The 8,388-nt window shown below is 38.1% G+C and overlaps 1 long non-coding RNA gene across 1 annotated transcript; it reads left to right on the forward strand.

Annotated features, from left to right (window-relative positions):
* Positions 1-1,582, forward strand: LOC148737091 (uncharacterized). Its single transcript, XR_015996135.1, has 3 exons — positions 1-219; positions 300-693; positions 1,495-1,582. It is a non-coding gene; the product is annotated as an uncharacterized LOC148737091 (long non-coding RNA).
* Positions 1,583-8,388: the final 6,806 nt, after the last annotated feature.

Consider the following 8,388-nt stretch of genomic DNA (forward strand, 5'->3'; position numbering starts at 1 on the left):
TCTTGGATATTAACATAGTCGGCGGGATTGCGAGCGTCACTTCAAATTTAAAGCGTCTTTCGTCCAAGTGTCACGTCTTCGTTGAAGCAAGTCTTTAACCAAAAGTTCCTCCGCAGTTTTGTAATATGTATCACAGAAAACAGATCGAGCAATGCAGGGATTGATTTTGACGAGCTTCCCGAGTCACCGCTAACGTCTAGGCACTTTCACCGTCGAACGGTAAGCTTTGCGCGTATTAATTAAACGTAGGTCAGTAAGACAGGTCAGCAATTCACTCGTCTTGCTCTTTGAATATTTAGACAACTCCAGGGACAACTGCAGTCGTTCCTCGAGCGCAAGACCGTCCGCGGATTTCCATCGAGAGATCATATCCGTCGTGATTTGCAGCTTGACAGTAATAGTGATTCAGAATAGACCTCGCCAATTTATCAGCCAGTCGCCTCCACTCGCTTGTCTTCAATTGTGCCCTGCGGAACGCCATCTTCCTCCTCATCGAGGAGCCGATCAACTCCAGCCACAACGCCACTGTCTCATGTAAACGCTAGAGCGAGTTGTTCCGACCACGAAGAGCAGTTTGACGCACTTCAGCGAAAACTTGTTCTTACAGAAAAAATTGACAACTTACAAGGCCAACAGTCAGCACCCGCAATGACAGAATAAAGGAAAAGTGAAAACCTTCCACGAGATATGGTGGTGAGTATTTTGGTTATTTTAACTCTGAGACGTCACGGTGTTGATAACAGCTTGTTGATAACACTTTGTTGCTGATTTCATGCACATAGCCGTCATAACAATAGACGGCCATTTCGTTTTTAAAGGATGAAATTTATTGTTGAGTTATTGTAGTATGTAGTTTTAAAGGAGCTATGTCATGATATTTTAAGCCATTTTTCTGATGTACAAAATTTACTTTCAAATTTAGTTTACTAAGTTAGAAAAACACCAAAGAGGTAACAATAAACCAAAAAGGAACGAGGATGGTTACGATTGGGCAAGATTGAGAATGGCAGACTTGAAAAACTTGGTCAAATTTTTAAGATGCGCTGTCTGTGATGTAGCTCCTTTAAGCCTGGTTTTTGTACATGTATGTTGGGAAAGTCCCAAGAGCTCTGGGATTTCACTGTTTCGTGACCGTCCCAGATTTTGCCAATTTATGTTTTCATATGTTGGGACTGATTGCAGAAATCTGGCAGCCATCAGGTAAATAGAAGTGCTCCCGATTTATCTCCGACCATCTCAGATGATCAGGGATATCTATGATTTTGTGTTTTCATAAAGCCCTGGTCAAATGGTGCATGATAGTCGAACTGTCATAGGTAAGTTGGGAGAATGAGAAATGCTGTGGGTACATGAGCCATTGGCTAGTGTTTAGCAATTATTTTGGTTCTCCCAAACTTCTACTGAACAATATATGTCTTGAGTGTTTCTAGTAATTTGAGTTACAGCATACATCAACCCAAGTACTTAAAAGCTTAACCTCATTTTGCTTTTCAGTTTTAATGATGACACCAACCTTGAGGTTACCCAAGCAATCGAAAGAGGTGTCAGAGCAACATCAGCTTTCAAAGAGGCTGAACCTGTCATAATTTAGAGTGTAAGTATAGATTAATTTTCTATAATTGTGACTATAATATGTGGTGGCTTAATAGCTAGCACATTACACTGTGAGACAGACATCTGGGTTTAAGCATTGGCCTGGACCAGTGTGTTGTATTGTGTGTTCTTGGGCAAGACACTTTACTTCCATAGCACCCCTCTAGCCTTCAACTTAACCCAGCTATTCTAAACTGTCAATTTCGCGCTGCATAAATTAGACTAGTTAGATCATGCAAATTATATTGTATATAAGCAATGGTAAAGCTTATTCTCATTAAATCCCCTGATGAGTGGGCGACCACGAAACAGGCTTGTAGGGATGAACTTGTAGTTTACTTGTCTTTTTCCTCCCACAATATATACTTCGCTCTACTTCTATGTATTGAGCACTGTTCTACGAAAATCAAGTCACACTTATATATATATATATATATATATATATATATATATATATATATATTTATATATAATATATATATATATATATATATATATATATATATATTGTAGGGATGAACTTGTAGTTTACTTGTCTTTTTCCTCCCACAATATATACTTCGCTCTACTTCTATGTATTGAGCACTGTTCTACGAAAATCAAGTCACACTTTATATATATATATATATATATATATATATATATTTATATATAATATATATATATATATATATATATATATATATTGTAGGGATGAACTTGTAGTTTACTTGTCTTTTTCCTCCCACAATATATACTTCGCTCTACTTCTATGTATTGAGCACTGTTCTACGAAAATCAAGTCACACTTTATATATATATATATATTTATATATTTATTTATAAAATGTTAATTTTCTTTAACAGAAATGGTTTTATTTGTACAGAAAAGCAGAAGTGTTAAATAAATTTTCCATTTACTATACATTTATGTGTGATGATTTTAGTCAGGACTGTGGGTGTGAGATGATTGGACATGAGAGGATTGCATTAATCAAAGTAAATGCGATTCCATTTTAAACTACCACTGAAACAATGATATAGCTCTTTGGCATACAAAGCTTTGCTTTCATGTCCAAATTGAGCACTCTAACTAGGATGAGTCATTGCTCTGCAATTGCGCATGCTCGCTAGTGTACTCTAGTTTGAGCACTCTGGCATGACTTAGACGATACCACAAAGGTTGGATCGTTTGGGGTGACCATATTGGTTCTCCTCCATCCTAGCATTAGCACTGCACTGATGAGGCCCAGAAGGCCGAAACAGTACTGTCTGCAGTTAGATATAGCTCTTTGGCATACAAAGCTTTGCTTTCATGTCCAAATTGAGCACTCTAACTAGGATGAGTCATTGCTCTGCAATTGCGCATGCTCGCTAGTGTACTCTAGTTTGAGCACTCTGGCATGACTTAGACGATACCACAAAGGTTGGATCGTTTGGGGTGACCATATTGGTTCTCCTCCATCCTAGCATTAGCACTGCACTGATGAGGCCCAGAAGGCCGAAACAGTACTGTCTGCAGTTAGTTATATATATATATATATATATATATAAGTGTACAGGGGCTGATTAAATATATTTATTTATAAAATGTTAATTTTCTTTAACAGAAATGGTTTTATTTGTACAGAAAAGCAGAAGTGTTAAATAAATTTTCCATTTACTATACATTTATGTGTGATGATTTTAGTCAGGACTGTGGGTGTGAGATGATTGGACATGAGAGGATTGCATTAATCAAAGTAAATGCGATTCCATTTTAAACTACCACTGAAACAATGAAATTTCTGATATTTTATTAAATGTAGTGTATTATTAGGTACTTGCAACCCTAATACTGAAATAGCATGTGGAAAAAGCCATTTTGACAACAGGGTCAATGAAGGGGAAGAGAATTTTGGATTATTCCATGACAAAGATGATATTTGCTCTACATCTGTTATGGTGCGTAGTTGTTTGTATTTTAACTTACCCTTCGTGTTCTGAATTTGTTCTTACAAATGTCATCTTTAACGCATTTGCCCTTGTTTAGAGCAGGACAAATCATGATATTTAATTCAGATTTACACCACATTTGTCCATATTTACACCCAAAAGCAAATGCACAATTCTCCTATTTATCTTTAGGACAAATGTCATATTTGTCTTCAAGTCAAATACTGACAAATATGACAAACATCACATTTGAACCACACTTGGACTGCATTTGTCTGACGTCAAATCTGATTTTTCGCCCAGTGTAATTTGAAGAAACATTACTTAGATCTAACTTCAACTGTGTATGATCCTGCAGTTCCTTAAACTTTCAAAAGTGTCAGCATAGAATTTCATATAAGCAGACCACCAACTGCATTACTAGCCAAACTCTGTTGTTAATTACCTGTTTGTAATCATATAATTCCTACTACTCGATTGCAATTTCTTCTTTTTTCTTTTGTTTTGTTTTTTTTTTGCCTTTTTAGGAGTCTTTGCATTATTAGCAAAACTCTGTTGTTAATTACCTGTTTCTAATCATATAATTTCTACTACTCGATTGCAATTTTTTTTTTTTTGCTTGTTTAGGAGTCTCGTTACTGGAACATTAGTTCTGTGAGATCTCTCCTGCCAAATTGTTTTTAGCGAAGTCTATAAATAAATAAATAAATAAATAAAATAACATTCCTCCCAACGTCGCGAAGCCTCAGTTTGAAGTAAAAAAACTCAGATTTGTTTTCAGCCACGTTCACGCATCGCCTTTGGTAAATAAAGTATCGTCGACTCCAAAACTGATTCCGTCGCCTGAAAGAGCTACATGCTCATTGTTTTTCGAAACGATTATCATTTTAGCACATTTTCTTTTCAAATAGAGCTCTAAACGGTTAAAGGGAAAACAATCTTGAAAGTTTTGAAACTTCGCGGGTAAACTTATCAAGTCAGCCTGAACCATCTGTATCAATCATCCATTGTTCATAAATTATAAGCCAATTAGAGCGCACGTTATCATATGATTATGATTTAACATTAAATGAACAGCTGAGATGTAAGGAATCGTCACGATATACCCTTACCTGAAGCACCATCATCAGCAGTCTGTGCACCATTTCCAGTACTCCCCCCTGACCATGATTTGTATCCAGGATTCCCTGTTTTGTTTGTGCTGGCGTCACATCCTTCATGTCTTGACTCAGCTCTATCTACCCCTCCTCCGCCTCCAGCTATTATCAAAGGTGTGTTGGCTCCTCTCACCACAAACGTTCCTCCACCACCTCCAGAGGAGTAATCTGCGTGTTTATTCCTCCTTCTTGACCAACAAGTATCTGAATGATTTCACTCTTGTTTAAGCGGAACGTTCCAATCATTCTTGCTCCTCTTCCTCGGTACTGAATACTGTTACTGTAGAAATCGTACCCTCCTGCAGCTGCTATCGCTTCTATTCTGTAGTCACCAGTGTACGGCACAGTCCATTGTTGAACTCCGCTGGACAGCGTAACTTGTCCGTCATGATCCTGTCCTGTGTAGTAACTGCCTAGCGTTGTTGGACCAATTCTTCCACTGGCGTTGAGGTTTGTAAAAACGGCCTTGAAAGCTGAAAGGGAAGAGTTAAGTTATCTACATCGTTATAACCATAATTGTTTTTAGCTTTTTTCTTTCATTAGAGGTAAATTTGCATCTACAAAAAGGACATGGAACAGTTAAACTCTTGTAGATTGATCCTTAAAACTACTCACCATCATTGCAATTATTAAGTTATATTTAATATACAACTTTTTTTAGTTGATCAGTTATTCAATTCTTTGTGTCTCAATGGACGTGTACCCGCTAGTCACGAAAATATTTTTCCCCGAAAGTTTATCAAGCATCGCATCTGATTTTGATTGAAATGTTGTGTCGATCTTCTTTGTTAAAACAGATCGCTTTTGAAATAGGCCTTCAACTAAAACTGTCCTTTCTTTTCATCGTTTCAAAGTTTACTAATATACTTCTTTAAACTTTCCCTTCTTAAGTTTGAATTATGGACAAACCCATCCTCTAAAAAAGCCGCTCTTGGATTTCTAAGTTCTTTCTTCTTTATTTCGGGAAAGCGAGATTTATCAATGATACTGGGCTGGTTTAAGCCCTTTCTCCACTTCCTTTGGGCTTTTCCAGGCGCTATTGCATTAATTTACATTTTCCGCTTCAGTGCTGACGAGTAACTGATGATATCCAGCCATTCTGCGTGAAAAAACTCGAAAGTTGAGCAAACCGTAAAATTTTGATCTAGCGTCCGGGGCTATTGAACCAGGGGATTTAATTCTTGCTTTTCACGTGACGTCATCGAATTTAGAAATTAGGAATTATCGATCCCTACGAGAATTCGGTTTAGTAAGTTAATAGAACAGTTGAGTTCTTATCTTTTGAAAAATTTTCCGTTCGATCGGGTTTTTCTTCTTGTGGTAAAGCAAGGTTAAATTTCTAAGCTATTCCTTGACATGATATTAACATACTGGTACGTAGGTTAAAGAAAAGACTTGTAATATTGCCGTTCTGTTGTTGAGGCTGGGCACCCTGTGCCCTGCCCGCATTTTGCATGACCAGCGGTTTCACTTAATGGCTATTTATTATCGTGACCACCATTTTTTATTTAGTCTTTAGTTAGGTTCTAAGTGAAGTAAGGCCTATTAAAGGTTCGAAACCAACATCAAGGACGAGACAATCTTTTGGTTCAACAGTAACCTTTTATCTGGGTCAGGTGAACAACTGACATGACCTCTAGCGTACTCAAGTTGGTAATCAACGATGTAAACGACGATACATACATACATACATACATACATACATACATTCATAAACGTTATTTCCATATGGGATTATGAATAGCACTAGATGTGCTAGTATCTCCAAACATATAACTACAAAACAAATGACAATAAGTTTAAAATCGAAAGACTCATATAAAACCTCATATAAAATGCTAATAATTATATACTAATCCCCACTAGATACATAACTCCTAAGGGCACGTTTAAAATCGGCTAGAGTGTCCGACATTCTTAGTTCATCTGATAAGCTATTCCATGCAGAGGCAGCGAGATACCTGAAAGAGTGAGGTCCACAATTTGTGGTCTTCACCGCTGGTATCTGTAATTTCCTTTTACCCCTTAAATCATACGCACTTTGACTGCGCTTTTTGAGAAGTGATCTGATATACCCAGGAGCCATGTTATAAAGGCCTTTGTAAACCATAGTTAATATGTCCTGGACTCTTTTATCTTTTAGTGATACCATACCAAGCCTGCTAAGTAAAGCTGAATACAAACTTTATCTGTCTCCGAGGACTAGGCGAAGCACTCGCTTATTAACTATCTCTAGCTTATTAGAATTCCGTGCTCCACAATAATGCCATACAGCACTACAGTACTGAAAGATAGGTTGTATAAATGCCTTGTATAAACGTAACCGTATGGATCCAGAGAGAAGCTTTCCAAAACGCCCAATGACCCTAGACTGGTTATTGACCCTATCGCATATATGGGATACATGCTTCCAAAAACTAAGTTTTGAGTCAATGTTAATTCCTAGAAGATCTATATCATCATGCTGCTCGATTCTCACCCCATCAACTATAATTATAAATGAAAAATTAAGATCAGTTTCTCCGAGTATGAAAGAATAAAATTTACTTGGATTGGCCATAAGACCGTTATTCCTAAACCAATCGACAGCAATCGATAGCTCACTATTCATCCTATCATACAGGGCAAGGTGATCCGTATCCGAGCTATATAATTGCTGATCATCAGCGTATGCATTAAGCTTAACCTTTGTAATAAAATAGAAAATATCATTTAAGAATATGTTAAAAAGTAAGGGTCCTAGGACACTTCCCTGTGGCGCACCTCTGTAATTATGCTCCCACGTGAAAAACTCATCGCCAATTTTTACCCTCTGTTTCCTATGCTGAAGGTAGTCATTAAATAAAGCACAACCATGTGTATCTAAGCCGTACGCTCGCAATTTAGTAATAAGAAGATCGTGAGGGAGGCTATCAAAAGCCTTTGATAAGTCCATTATTACAACAGCTATAAGCTGCCCGCGATCTAGACATTCCTTCCAGTCCTCAACAAGGCGTAACAGCGTCGTATTGCAGCTATAAAACTCTCTGTAGGCTGCGAGAAAATCAGAGAGAAGGCCCTGGAAATGATGGAGTAACTACGACGAAAGGAGCCTCTGATAGATGTTGTTTAAGGCTGGGAGAAAGGTGACAGGTCGAAAACACTGCTTATTCATATTCTCCTCAGTATTTTTTGGTAGCGGAGTGACTTGTCGCATTTTCTATAATGACGGACACTTACACTAAAATTGTTTTGCAACAGACTGCAAAATGTCCGATCTCGCCGCATGCATTACATTTCTTCCCACGGGCAGGACAAATCGGGTCGCGTGCCATATGGTCAGTGTAATTACAGCTAAAACAGCCTCTCACTTTTCTCTCCTGTGAGCCACCGGACGGTTTACCGGGCCTATATCCTCTGCCCCTACCTTTTGCTGTCCCTTTTCCTTTTCCTTTGCAATGAGATCGGCCGGAAACAGCATTTACCTGACCGGATGACTGATCCATAGCCTTCACCTGCATGTTCACCGCTTCCTGCACATGAGCCAAATCTTTTAAATCTGTCAGAGTAACATCTGCTTTCTCAAGGAACTTACGGCGAAGACTTGGATCCTTGCATTTCTCAATAAGCTGATCTCTTATCGCCTCGTCGACATTTTCAAACTCGCAGGAGATCTCTTTTTGCCTCAACCGACAAACAAACGGATCCACCGACTCTCCTGACGCCTGCTCCATTTGCCTAAACT

The sequence above is a fragment of the Stylophora pistillata genome, chromosome 2 (genome assembly GCF_964205215.1).
Source record: "Stylophora pistillata chromosome 2, jaStyPist1.2, whole genome shotgun sequence".
Lineage (NCBI taxonomy): Eukaryota > Metazoa > Cnidaria > Anthozoa > Scleractinia > Pocilloporidae > Stylophora > Stylophora pistillata.